At 41.7% G+C, this 14,681-nt stretch overlaps 1 protein-coding gene across 1 annotated transcript in view; it reads left to right on the top strand.

Annotated features, from left to right (window-relative positions):
* HIVEP2 (HIVEP zinc finger 2) overlaps positions 1 to 14,681 on the top strand; it is a 124,101-nt gene that overhangs the window by 47,080 nt on the left and 62,340 nt on the right. The window contains 1 exon segment of the mRNA XM_040554285.1: positions 5 to 66. The gene's annotated coding sequence lies outside the window, so the exon portion shown is untranslated.

The raw sequence follows: 14,681 nt of genomic DNA, 5'->3' as shown, positions 1-14,681 counted from the left end.
GCAGGATTGTCTACTTAAGAAGCTGAGAGTGAGCTAGAAACATTGATGAAGCCTCTATGCTGTGAGGTGGGTATGCATTTTTATTACTATTTTGCAAAAGCATAGAAAATTCAAACCATTTGCCCAAGTCCAGACAGTGCTATTTAAGAGCTCTGAACAGAGTCCAGAAGTTTTCTACCGTAGCACATGTTCTGACTGATCAATACCTTATGAATAAGGTCTTCGTGTGCCCTCCCGTTGAAGGAAGTGATGAGGTTTTGCATTCTGTTATCATTTGAAGCTCTTCTTTTAATTTTTGATTTCTGACTAATGGAATAAGTGACTCTCACAGATACTTGTGCTCCACTGTCTTCCTGCCCCTGGTGTGCGGTGCATTTAGATCACGTTTTTGGGAGAAGGCAATTTATGATAGGGGAGTCAGTGGAAAACAAACATGTCCACTGGATCCAGGCCAAACATAATCTGGGGTTCAGAAATGTTTAGTGTGTTTCATTACTTTTTTACTTATTTATTTATTTTAGCCTTTTGTCACGGTCAAATGCACCAGCAGGCTTTTAATAAATCCCCGTGTGTGTGAGACTTGCAACTCAGGTTTGCAGACCTACGAGGGCTGGATAATTTGAATAACTGTGAGAAGTGAAACTGAGCATTCGTAGGTCCATCAGCTACAAGCTGCAAAACCAGTGCGTTGTTGTAATTTTGATAGTCTTTGTCATTATGGGATGCTGCATGCAAAACTGTCAGCTCTGCTTGCCCCGTGCAAGAGTAGCTCGGATGTGGAGCCTCTGTGTTTCCATGCGCCGTGCTTGTCACCCACCCCAGCTCGAGGGGCCCCACTTGCAGGGGACCTGTTTTAGGCAGCAGCCTGGAGAAACTCTCTCTTAGGCTCTTCACTTAATTACAGTGGTTTCCCTTTTGGCTTTGTGAGAGAAACCCAGTGAGGGTGCTTCTGTCTTCTGCTGCATTCCACTGGGATCCTGGATCTGCTGTGACAAGGAATAAGTCAGGACTGGAATTTGTCTCTTTAAGGATTTTGTTTTTTCTTTAAACTGGTGTTTGCCTTTGAAAGCCTTTTTTGAATAAATTACTCTGACAGTAAGTACCAGAATATATATTGATAAAACATGAATTTATGCCTGCCAGCATTTATCTGTTTTGTGCCTATTCACAAATACAGATAAATTTCCCCAGCTGCCAGTTTCTGCTTACCTGCATGAACAAAAGGGGACAGAGTGCTGGGGCACACGCTGAAGGTGGGTATAGCTGAAAAGTTATATTCAAAATCTTTTTCTCTGTGACATCATTGTGGCTCCTCAAGTATCTCTCAGTTTATATGTAAAATGCATTAAAAATATGACGCAGTTTGATGCTAATGTTAGCTTCACACTCTTCTCAAGAAGGAATGAAAATGCTCAGAGGACAAGTTGCCTGTGTGCAGATTTGGTTTCTGGGTAATATGAGTGGTCCAAAAGCTTTTATTACCTTAGAAACTTTTTAGTACACAGTACAGTTGTTAATTAACGTAACTTTTATTTTAAATCTGAATTTGGACTTTGTTGAATTGGAGACGATGGGCCTACTTGTAATCTGCTCGATAGGGCTGTAACAAGTTGAGATACCTCCAGCCTGAGACTTTCCGTTTTCCAAACATAAGCACCATTTATTTTGCTCCGTTCTAAAGCATTTGAGCTCAAAATCTATGGTGAAATTTGTAATACATCATTTGACTGAAATTTTGCAAATCCATTGCTGTAGCGTAATATGCTGTAAGACCTCTGGAAAGGAAACCACCTGCTTGTTCTGCCGCAGGGTGCCCACAAGTGATGCGTGGATGCACATCCCCGTGTGACGATGTCACCTGATGCTTTGCTACCTGCCTTGTGTTGCCCCAAAATCCAAGCCAGTGGCTTCACCCCTTTGGTTTGAACAGACTCTTCAGTGTCCGAAACTGAAAAGTCACGATCTACTGCTAGCTGCTGTAGTCATTAATCAATGATTTTGTTATTGGTTATCATTATTTTGGCTTCTGCAGCCCTCTGCATGGGCAGCTAGATGGTTTTCCTGTGTTGCTAGAGCTCCAGTCAGCTGAGGAGGGAGCTGAAATCATCACAGCCAATTTGGAGATTTCTTTGGAGATTTTTGAGTGCCTGTGCCTTTAGAAACAAAATCCAAGGCCTCAACTTTCTATCCTTGTTGTGGCATTAGGGCATGCTGTCAACTTCAGAGCAGCTAGATCAGCTTTTAAAAACATCGAGGTGGTTAAACAGAGAGAGAACCAGCTAAGGGGGAACAGAAAGCAAAAGCTGACTGGAAGAAAATTTAAAACTGCAGAAGATTCTGGAATACTTCACCTGTGCTCTGAGCTGGAACAAAACCACAAGACTTCTTACACAGTATGACATCTTATTCCAAAACGCTCTAAAGGTTGCTTCAGTTTTATTTGCTGAAAAACACTGTGATGGCATGCTAGTATTCCAGCTCATCTCTTAGTCTCATTAAGGTAGTATGAACTACTGTTAAAATGTTAGTACTGAAGTAACGTGTTATTTCATGAAGCTATATATTTCCTAAATCTTCATTTAAACCAGGGACAAAATCTATATTTTTGTGGAACTTTTCAGTTCTACCAAAGCAGTACGTTTTATTCAGGAAACCCTTTCAGCGTGAAAAATTTTGATCATTTACACAGCTTTACAAATTTTCTTGATTCTTACTGTATAGCTTCCGTTTTTAAAGAGAAGTGAGTTATCTTCTTTTACTGTCCTATAGAGGCTGTGAATCCCTAGAGTTACATGTTTATGACCACATACGCTTTCAGCCCGGACACGGCTGACTCCCCATTTCAGTGAGAATGTTTACAGGCAAGCAGTCTCACGACTAAAAATGCAGCTTTTTACATGTGCATTTTGCGAGTATAGGACTTGGGCACGCTCTGCGCCGAGAACCAAAAGCTTCGAATTCAGCCTGCAGAGAGGAAGGAATTCGTCTGTGCTACAGTGAAAGGAAGTATTTGCTGTGTTATTGTAGCGCATGGCCTTTTGCCATCTTTGATAAAGTATTTAAGGGTTGTGCACCCAAAGTCTGCTGCCCTCCTGACCCACCATCAATCACCGGCTGTACGCGAGGGTGGATGAAACGCCGGTCCTGTAGGAGATCCATTGTTTCAGCCCTGCGCCGCTGCTCTGAAAGCGGAAGCCGCGGACAAAGCGTCTCCTCGTGATTCCCCCACTGCGCAGCACTGCGGGGGCTTCTCCTCCATGCACACCTTCTCTGGCCCCGGTGGTACCGGCTGAGGGGTACAGGTACACGTGGAAGCTGTGGGAATGGATGAGATGAGCCTCTGGGATGGCTTTTTCCATGTGAAAAAAGGAAAACCAGAAACAATTGTCATAACACTGAGCCTTGGCTATATATTTACATTTATTTCCCCTTTGACTATTTAGCACTGCCTATAGATGAGGTTTAAAACAGTGAATGGCCCATCATTTTCCTAGCACGCTGCGAATTGCCCAACCTCTGCTTTTTTTTTTTTTTTTTTTTTTTTTTTTCTCTCTTCAAGCAGTTCTGGTTACAGAGATGCCAGCATCCCCAGTAAGTATGCCAAGAATGTACTGTTGTACTTTATACTGCTAAATTAACAGACAGGAATAGTCACACCAAACCAGATTCAGCTCCCAGATGGGAAAGCATCTCTTCTAGCCCAAATTTTAATGACATTTTTACATGAGAAAGTTTCACCGATAGAACATACAATGTGATTTAAAACAAGTGCTGTTGTCTTTCTATGGTGAGGACAGGTAACTTGCAGAAAGTAGCGGTGATTTTGGTTTTGATGACCAACTGGGGGTTAGAAAAGCCTGGACATTCAGATCGGTTAACTCTTCTCTTAGGACTTTAAAGTATTTAAAATTTAAAAAGTTAATTTTTAGTTTACCATTTTTACTTTTCTGAGGACTAGTTTGATGTGAAAAATAGGACCTGGTTCATACTTGATTTGTTACATATTTCTGTGTGTGTAGTTCTGTTAGCTTTGTGAATTCATTTCCAATTACATTCATGTAAGTGACAGGGGAATAGAGTCCTAGGTCGCGTAACATCTATATCAGAAGAGCTGACTCTGATTGTTGCAGTATGTGGTGCTGACGATATGAAATATTTTCACACACACATTTCTGTCTCCCAACCAGGAAGGGTCTCCTCCTGGCATTATGAAATCTTCAGTCTTTATCAATTTGTCTGTGACAGCTGAAATATCGTGGGAGATCTCAGCCTCCTGCAAATTTTAACAACTATGTTGTGATGAAGCGAGAATGAAGTTTTATGAATTATTTAAAACAAGGGGAAAGGGTCTTTCATTTTTGCAAACACCATACTTAAGGTACACTGAAGTCCATTGTCTGACTTCTCCTTGGAACTATTTTTGGTTCCTTCCATGAAACTGAGCGGGTTTCCCAGGCACCAGAAGAAAAAGTTGAGAGGAGTGTGCACAGGTGTTCAGGTGAGAAGTGGAAAATTGTCCATGGCTGTCTGGTGTCTGTCCACTGCAGACACCAGACCTTTCGGCCATTACAGGTGCTCAGATGCATGCTCAGAGAGGTGCTTCAGACTGGATTACTTTGTGCTGTGCTCAAGTTCACGGTATTTCTAGTTTTCAGTGCACTGTACTGCTCTATTCCTGTTTATAAATCTTTTAAGTGTGCACATTAAAAAAGTAATTAAATTGTCATTATAATTTATAGTATGCCTGAAGTCAATCACCTAATTAAACGGAAAGAGCAGAGAGGTAGTAGGTTCATAAGCATTTATTAAGTACTGCGGTATTAATTATGCAGGACTTTTGAACCAAGCAAAAGAGGAAAGAATGGAAACACCAATCTAAAAGGGCCTTCCATTGCTGCCCTTCTCAATTTAATAATATGAGACCTCCCCCCCAGTTAGTAAGACAACACTAATGCTTTCTTTTTGTTAATTTTTAATGAAATTTTGATGGATTTTTTTTTATGATGATCACTTGCAGCATTTTCCTGTAATATTTTTTAAAGAATAATCTCCCTGCATGGGGGCCTATAAATATGTGAGTAGAACTGGAAGATACATTTAGAGCTATGGTTTGGGCCAGATTGTGCAGGAACAGGCTCTCTTGATCATTACTTCACAGAGCGCCAGAAGGGGAGTGTAGTGTGCACCGGTTGCACAGGTGGCCCCCCAGAAAAGAGCTTGGGGATGGTGAAGGTGGGGGCTGATCCCAAGAGAGAGTGCTCAGCCAGAAGAGCAGAGGGGACGGGCAGGGACACTGTGGTTATGAGGACATTTGCTCTTTCATTGCAGCCTTTCTCCCATCTCTAGCTGTGAACCCGTGTCACTTGGTGAAAGGTGGGGGCATGAGCTGCTGGCCAGCACCAGGCTGTACATTGGGGCGCAGGGAATGGATGTACGATACATTACTGAGCTTGGCGAACAGGCCTATCTGACCAGGCTTTATTTGTGTTTTGCTGTCTGTGGGGAAGGAACACCATTGCTTTTTTCCTACAGGAACTTATGGTAAAAAAAGTCTCCCTCCCAGCTCACCAGTAGAGACACCCTTAACAGACCTTTAGATCTTTTTAAAAAATCGCCAAAAAACCTTCCATATAAGTGGACAGGTGTTAGAGACTTACTTAATACTGTCATTATCAATTTGGTGTAATATATTTGGAGCCTAATTACATGGGCATCACTTTACCTTGGAATATATTAAACAGCAATTCTTTGGTAATGCATAAGCACAACCTATAGGCAACATCTAGAAGTTGGGCCTGACTTATTTGAAAACTGGAGACCCTGCTCAATAGCCTGTTTTTTTTCTGGAAGAATTTGAGATTGTGTGATCGGAATGTAAATCCATGCTGAAGGCCATTTCTTTTCACAGTCTTTAATAGGCTGGACTTAATTGACAGAAAAAAAAAAAGGAAAAAGGAAAACTAGACTGAACAATCAAGAAAATTTACGGTGCATAGATTTTTCTTCTATACAGAAAACATTGAATCTATTTGACCATGAGTGCTGCAGATGTGTACTGTACTAAGTTGTTTTGCTTAAGGATGCAGAGGATTGTATGCCATGGCCTGATGCAGCCATGGTGCAGGCAGCAATTTAATTTGCAGTGCCACCTCCTTGTCCCAGGCACCTGCTGAAGCATGGGCTCACATACGTGGCTAGAGGGAGACTACAACTCTTAATCCAATGAAATCAGTAAGTTTTGCTGCTGTTTCAAAAGATGCAGTTGACATTCCCTTTATAGCAAAGATAAATTTTTACCTTATATGGAGCAAATCAAATTATTGACAGCTCTTGATCTCAGTACTCATAATTACCCTATAATGAGCACATTCATTACACTTCAGGTTAGCAACGCAGCAGCATTATATAAGGAATGTAACTTGACAGTTGTCTGGAAAAAAAACCCACATAGATGTAAGTGGTAGTGGCCTAACCTACTCTCAGATGATATGATACAAGTTGGGTTATATAATTCATTTATGGTCAATAAGCCGGTCTTCTCAGCTGCATATTGGAGAGTTAACGCTTGTCTGTTCGTACCAGATCTTACAGCTATTTCTTCAATGCGTAAGTTGCTTGTGCCATGCTATTGTTAAGCATTTTCAGCTTTGTGTGTTAGCAGCAGGCAGAGGTTGTCCTGGCAGTGATGTCCTCTGTTGAAATGGTGAAAAATACGAAAAAACAAACCTTCTTCTTATTGATTCTGAAAACAGGTTGGATGAGTAATGTATTGTAGATATTTGAAATGACTGTGGAGTAAGCCATTGGGATGCCCTCTGCCAATTTAATTGTCAAGACAGAGAAAAAAGTTTTCAAGTATCAGAGCCTCTTTACCACTTTCTTTAGGCATATATTTTCATTAGAAACATCAATTTGTTTTATGTTATGGGCAAGTAATGGATTTAAAGTCCCAAATTCTACTTAAATGCATGTGCATTATGATACAACGATACACCATATGAATAGAGTGTCCAAGTGTATGGTACCATTGCCATGTCTGGAGCCTGACTAGTCATATCAGAAACAGCTTGGAAGCAGGTAAATTGGATCCTGCTACTGGAGCTTAGTGTGTACTCATCAGCCTTCAGATATTCTGTGTAAATGCTCGGATAATCTTGGTGCTGATACAGCTTCACTCCTAGCAGTGCCTAATCTCTAATTGGAAGTGTATGTTTATGTAAGGAGGTAAAACTCCTTGGTCAAGTTTGGGTGGAAGCTCCCTGGAATTATGGAGCACATCCTGAAGAACAGCAGTATTAAGTTCCAACTATCTCATTAGTGTGCCTATTGGTTTTGTATGCGTGATTTGCTCAAGGTGTTTCTTGGGAGTACAATATTAAATTTGAAAGAACAAATGCCACTATAAAGCAGGGAGATGTGTAATGACACATTTGTAACTTCAAGCTTCATAAAATAAATTCCTAACTAGACTTGGTGCAACCATTTCAAATCCTCTTCAGTCCATAACATCAAGAGCCAAAAGGTAACCTCAATTCACAGAACTCCTGAGCAAGATGGAGAAGCCCAAAGTCAAGATAAAAAAAGTATTTGAGACAAGAAGTGTAGGTATGTTGAGTCTGGAGAAGGTGTAATTCAGAATTATAACTATACATATACATCCAAAATAGTTGGAAAGAATGGGGCAAGGTATCCTCACATGTTGTTGAAGAGAAAACGGGGGAACAATGCTGTTATTAAGCTGCAGCAGGGAGTGTTTTGCTAGACCGTTCGATATTGGAAAGGGGTTACTACTGTGCAACATTTAGGTCAGTGGAGCAAACTGCCATGGGAGGGTATGGAGTCTGTCATGGCTAGACTAGATACGTGTCTATGATAGATGATCTAGGACGACCCATTTAGAGGTTGCTTCCAGCCTAAATGTTTTATGTGATTTTTGTTCTCTTCAGGTACAACTCTTGACAGATTGGCTTGTTCTTCCAGTCAGAATGTGAATTATTACAGCCCTACTGACAAAAAAGCCCTCTGTGCTAAGAACAGCATATAAGCTAGAAATATTACGGATATTACTTTGCATGTTGTAACAGATATAACATGCCAAGTAATTATTACATAAACTCAGTGGTGTGGTACTGCTTATGAATAAACTCTTGTATCTGTATTAAGTATTTAGACTATTTTTTAAAAACATTTTTTTCTTCTTTCTTAGAATTTTTTTTTCACAGAAATGTATTGCTATTTTAAGGTTGGGAAATGTATAAAATTTTAGAGAATAATATTATGCAGAAGGTGAGAAACGCTCTGTATCCCTATGACCATACAAGTTAATCTTTCCTCCTACAAACATTCATCATAGTCATAGCTCCCAGGGAAGGGTTTATGGGACCTGCAGATCAGTAGTTCAATGCACCTGTGTGTTTTGTGTGTGTACACATAGTATACACAGTGTATGTAATAGTGGGGTAGTGTTACTCAACTGTTACTGTAGTCAGTGGGATTTTTGATTGATTCCAGGGCACAGAAGACATGTTTTTTCTGTTTCAGGTTATGGTTTCTTTCATGACAGTTTATTGTTCAAAAGCAGGTTGTATTGTTGAGTAATTAAAATCGGTGCATAGAGGAAGACACACTTTTATCAATAGAAGAAACATAATGTACAGCTAACCACCCACAGCAGGAAAAAATATTTCTCTTTGGGTTCAGTCCAAGTTCCATTGACTTTTACGATATTTGGATGAAGCTTTCTAATCATGTTGCTGTAATGATCTGTAAACCCACTGGGGACTTTACTGCTCCTTGCCAGGACTAGTCGTAATGAAATGATATGAAAAACATTGGCACGTAGGTGCAGAAACACAGCTCTGCAGTTCAAGTTAAGGATTTCTTTCATTTGTCAGAATGAAAGAGGAGAAGCCCCAACATGAATAATAATGACTGTGTTTACTTAACCCCTTTAAAACCCATTTGAAAGTAATGGGTGATCGGAGTATTAGTAAGCAATACTTAGAGGAGCAGTGAGAGATGCTTTAACCTATCCTGAGGACATGCAGCTGGGAAGATCAAGTGTGGTGTGCTGGCCTCTGGCCTTCCCCTGGGGTCTGTTGACTCTGCTCATCTCCCATCAAGTAGTCTTGATAGAATAATAGCTGATTTTCTCTGAATGCTTGCTTTAAAAAAAAAAAAATAATAATTTAAGCTATTTTTGGTGTTCACAAAGGTTCTGAAATGACATGATAACTGTTTGGGATATAATTGACTGAATTTTAATACATCCATTTGCACTTCCTGAATCAGAATCTGTGGTGTTCATCTCTGGAAACACTGAAGTGGGAATTTGAATAACTCTTTGGAGATGTAGAATTCAGTGGGGGCCTTTCTGCCCTTTTTTGATCTAACCTATCTTCTTCCTTAGTTTTTAATTGTGTCTGAGTTTCTGAATGATCACCGTTATTTGTTCTGCCTTATGTTTTCCTCGTGAGAAGCCTTTAACTTGATTTCTTATGTTTCTTAGCATTGGCAGTATGTTTTCCTGGCAGAAACACTTTTGCTGTTTAGCATGTTGACTGTGCTGTCTGAAAGTGTTTTAGGTCCCATGCTTGCTCTTGGCTCCTTTCCTAGGGCAGTTTTTCCTCAGTTGGACTTTCCACAGTCAGTGTGGCCTCTTACCATTTTCCTGTTTTCTATTAATTTTTGAGCAGAAGCCCTAACATAGAGTGAAGCCTTGAGGTTTTAAGGGGACAAGTCCTGGTGGAATTGCCACCTTCCAGTCTTTACTCTTTTGCCTGCAGCTGCACTAAACCTCTGCTGAACACAGTAGAGAGAGCAAAGACAGCTTGAAACCAGGTTTTCAATGGGGTATCAGTGTGAGCTGGCACCAGACTCTTGGGCAGAGACGTGAATAAATTCAGAGGAGGCTCTGCTCACACACATTGCCGTTTGTATTTCAAAGGTAAATAATTTGCTTCTCTAAAATGTATTGTTTTAGTGACCTTTTGGGGGATGTTAAAGGTAGCTTAGAGAGGGATGATTTTAGTACGCTGTTTAGGAATCTTTATTTTGTTATGGCTCTGTTTGAGCCATCACAAAAGGATACCAGGGTGGTACTTTGACCACAACAATGCTTTCAAGTCTTGAAAATTCAGGATAAAACCTGTCTATCTTCCCTAAAGTAATGAGTCTACTGTCAAGTACAAAATCATAGTTAATTGTTATTTATGGCTCTTAAGTTCAGTAGGGTTCCTGGTAAGTTTATTTCTTCAGCTAGCACAGTAATGATACAGAATTTCAAACTTTCCTTCATCATGCCTTTTCTATCACTCTTCATCTATGCTGTAGATCTCAGATGTTGGACAAGTATTGCCTTTGCGTGGGGCTGCAAAGGTTGAAGATGACACTCTGCCCATGGATCATCATTGCTAATTAGCTGAAAATTACTACTCTACCACTCTACTTGTTGAAAGAGTCGCACAAGGGCTCTGTTTCTTACTGCAGGCAAAGCCATCTGGATTGGCTTCAGTGGCTACTGAAGGTCAGTGGAGTGCTCAGACTGACTGAAATAGGAAGATGAGCTTCTGGCCAGCAAGAGGTGACAGTGGAGACAGGAGCACCTTCAAATGGGGACAGGAGCTAGAGGAAGAAGAGGACTTCTGTCATGGGTCCTAGCCAGCAGTAGTTTTCCTTTAAATGAGGCATGCTGGGGTAGATCAGATAGCTCAATATTGTGTATTTTCCTTCATGATGCTGTGCAGAATTGGTTGAAATCCATAAGCAAAAGCATACCAGAACCTGTCACGTAACTGTATTTGCAGGAGCTTTCCACCATCCTCCAAAACCTAGCCTTTTCTCTGAGATGATTCTCCAGGCTGTTGACTACATTTTGAGAGCCGCAGTGTCCTCGGCAATGATTGCGTCAGGACCATCAGTTGTTATTTCTAGGTCCTCAATTTTCTTTTCAGCCTCCTGCTGTTTTAATCCCAAACCTTCAAGCTTCCTGTCCATGGAAACCATAGTAGCCTGGATTAGGTCCAACCTTCCAGAAATACGTACTGCATGCCTTGTAAAGAAATTAAATAATACTGGGTGGGCAAGGACCACAGCTCTAGACATGCCAAAGCAAAGGCAGGTAAGCCCTTCTACCAGGCTGCAAGCTGTATATGTATAGGCTGCCAGATCCCTCACGGATCATAATTTCCTCAAGGGCATGTTAAAGTCACTGCCCCTTCTCTTACAAAATCATAGATGACAGTGTTAAAATCTTAAATCACTTGAGTGATTGTGAACAGTAGGACGTAGCACACCTGGAAAATTTCTTTTCAGACAGCTCCTGAAAACAGATCCACATGATAATTTCTTGAAAACACATCTTAAGTCAGCTGTATTTTTCATCATTGTAGTGAACGTGGTTGTTTTTTTAAAGCCGTCCCCGTAGTCCCAGGCACTTGGTTTGGTGCAGTTTGTCCCATCTCACTGTACACTGTGCAGATGGGAAGAGAGGGCTCGGGTGGTCCTCCCTTCCCAGCACAGGAGAAGGCTGCAGAAGGCAGCAGCACCCAGCCTGCCGCCCGCTTCCCCCTCCCCGCGGCCCCAGGGAATGGCGCTCAGCCTGGGTTGTGCCCGCTGCCATGGGCAGGGCTGGGGGGAGCTTTCCCTTCCCAAACGTGGTGGAATAGCAGCTAGGGTCAGTCGCAGGCATGCTAGGGACTGCTTTTTGTTGTGGAAATAGTGTAACCTTTCTGATCCGGGCACCTCTGCATTTCTGCAAAACGCAAATGAGAATGTAAGGTTTCCTGCTAGTGGCAGAGGCCAGTATTGAAATCTTTACGTAGGACTTTTCACTCCAGTCACAGGAATAACACACCTGTTTTACAGATTTTTGCTGTCGTAACTATCTCGGCCAAAGGTGTAATGAGGCTTGGTCCTTGATGTGATCCCTGACTGACGCAAAGCTCTCACTGTTCATACAGTTATGACAAACCTCTATTTTTACAGAAACATTTTTGGCTTACTGGATGAGGGAAGAGGGACCTTAGGAAAAAAGCTGTGCCAGCAACTAATATGATTTTGTTGGTACGAATGAAGCCTGTGCTGGGAACACACTGTCAGTACAGTTTGCTAGGACAGCTGCACCAGCCGAGCTATCCTATTCTGGATACAGCCTTGTCTTCTGTTCCAGTTTGTCATGCATGATTTATCTTTCTGTCACCTCTTCAGGTCCCTAGGCACCTCTCAGCGTAAATACATACGAGTCTGCTCTGTATTGGAGTCTTGACCTTTAATATATCACATTTTCATATTACAGCTTTGCCAGCAAATAGGCTGTCCTACTAGAATCACTACTGCTGTAGTGATCTGTAGAGGTCCTACCTCAGCCATGCTTCAGCTTTATTTGCTTCCACCTACAAACTCTCAAGCTGCTTGAAATGCCTTTGAGTGGAGATAAGGTTTTCAGATTGCCTGGGAGATCATAACCCAGAACTCCAGTAGTCCAGTGAGGAGAAAAACCTGTCATCAAAAATCTGAGAAAACACTGACAACCCAAGCTTCAAAAGGATTGCTTAATGTTTTGTCCTGTTATGAGAGTTTAATTTTTATCATTTTATTAATTTTTGGTGTTTTTCTCCAGCCCCACTTTGGTTCTCTCATTACATTTTCCTTCCTTTTCTAAAGAAAGTGCTGGCATCTTGCTCTGTGATTTCGTGGCTGCATTCGTCCTGAGCAGACCGGTGTGTTGCTCTGACGGCAGGTTCACAGTTAGGCTCCGTAGATCAATAAACCATCTCGGTTAGTTGCTGAGCATATCAGATTTGAATTTTAAAAATCCACAGTCGCACTTAGAATACCACAGAGGCCAAAACCTGATGTAATTTTTAAGAGGCACCTGAAGAATTGCTCTATATTTCAGTCTGCCAGCATTATCTTCTGACCAGTTCACTGTTTGATTGGGTTTTAGTCTCCTGTTTTCTCTGCAGCTCTTGAAGGTATTTTTTTCTTTCTTTCTTTCTTTCTTTTTTTTTTTTTTTTTCTCCTCCAAGAGACAGACAACTGTGTCTTTAAAGAAACAAAACAACTGTGTCAACAGATGGGAGAGAAGATGCTGTGTCTGAATAGTGCTAGGAATAAACGGTGTTAAAAATAGGTAGTCTTGCCACAACTGTTTCTTGGGCCAATGTGGAAATCCTCCCTTCCCATACTAGCGTGCTATCAAAACTACTAAAACCGTGCTAGAAAAACTGCCAAATTAGTCTATAAAATGTTGCTAGAATAATAACGACCCTTTTCCTGTCTGATTGTAACAGCCAGGCTAGTAAAGGGGAGAGGCTAAGAGAGCCGTGCTGCCAAGGGAGAGCTTGTAACAATTCCTTGCACTGACCCCTGGCCAGCAGCAACTAAAACACAGCTCTTGGAGCTGTGGACATCATAGATTTTAATGAGGTGGCCCCCTTTGCCCCCCAGCTGTGCTAGGACAACTGTGTAACGAGGAACTAGAGGGTGTCAGAGGCTTGCCCCTTAGATGCATAATTTTGCTACTAGGTATGGAGGAAAATAATTTGCCTGACCCACAACTATCTGGGGAGAGCCCATGGCAGTTTTGCTAGCAAGTTGTGTTTGTTCTTTTTTTTGTAAAAAAGAAAAAAAAAAAAAACTCCTGCCCTCCCCAAAATAGGAAAGCAAGCCAAAGTGTGCTTAAACGTGGTTGCTACTAGCAGAATTACAGCTGCAGTTTAGACATTGCATTTCTGCTTTCCATCTGTTGTCTCACTTATTTTTTCAGTCTGTCTCCTTGCTTTCAATTGTCTCTTCTGTGTCTCAGTTTATCCAATTTTCAGGGCTGGCCAGCCATTTCAGCATTATCGCTGTCCTAATGGCTGTAAGAAGAGCAGAGAAGCTCTTCACTAAATGATTTCTTTTTTTTCCACAATGCCTCTCTGCTTTGTTTGTTTGGGTTTTGTTTGCGCTTGGTGCTCTATGTTGTGTCATCTCGAAAGAGAGGAGATGTTTGCATAATGTGTGTTTTGCTATAGTTGTTTAATTCCTGCAAACATTTATACTATACGGCTCATGGTGCCTTTGGGGCAGGGACAGACTGTAACCTCAGGGACTGAATCAGGTCTTTGACCGTGCTCCTCACCCCTCTGGCAGCCTGGAGGGGCTGGAGGACAGGTAGAGCCTGGGCTTCTGCCCAGGGAGACCCGCTGTGGAGGAAGCAGCCTTGGGCAGCTAAGCATGATTTCGGGCGACCCCAAGGCATTTGTTATTTATTCGTGACCTCTGAGATAGGGCAAAACATGAAGGTAGGTAAGGCCCTTCCATCTGGGGAGAAGGGCAGCAGTAGGCGAGCGGTACAGCCTGCGGCCGAGTGCAAATTCCTCGTGACCTGGTGCAGCCCTGCTGTTTGCAGTAGGCTTTTCCTTTCCCTCATCTGCGGTCGAGGAATGCTTCTGGGGATCCATGCTTGCCTGGAAGTTGTCTCTGTTAGATTAATGTTTCTTGCTGAGACTAAAGGAAGTCTAAAGGAAAGAAAAGACTTTAGAGACTGCTCAGTTTACTTCTGCCGCGTCTAGGAAAGAGACACATTCCTTATCAAATCTTGTATTCATTTTTTTTTCTACTCTTTCCTCGTTGTCATGTGAGGGAAATGGAAATGGAGGAGTTTATATGCCCATGATTTTCCTTTTTCTTCTGGT

The sequence above is a fragment of the Cygnus olor genome, chromosome 3 (assembly GCF_009769625.2).
Source record: "Cygnus olor isolate bCygOlo1 chromosome 3, bCygOlo1.pri.v2, whole genome shotgun sequence".
Lineage (NCBI taxonomy): Eukaryota > Metazoa > Chordata > Aves > Anseriformes > Anatidae > Cygnus > Cygnus olor.
Note: the sequence above shows the minus strand (reverse complement) of the source record. Positions and strands in the feature narration are given on the sequence as shown.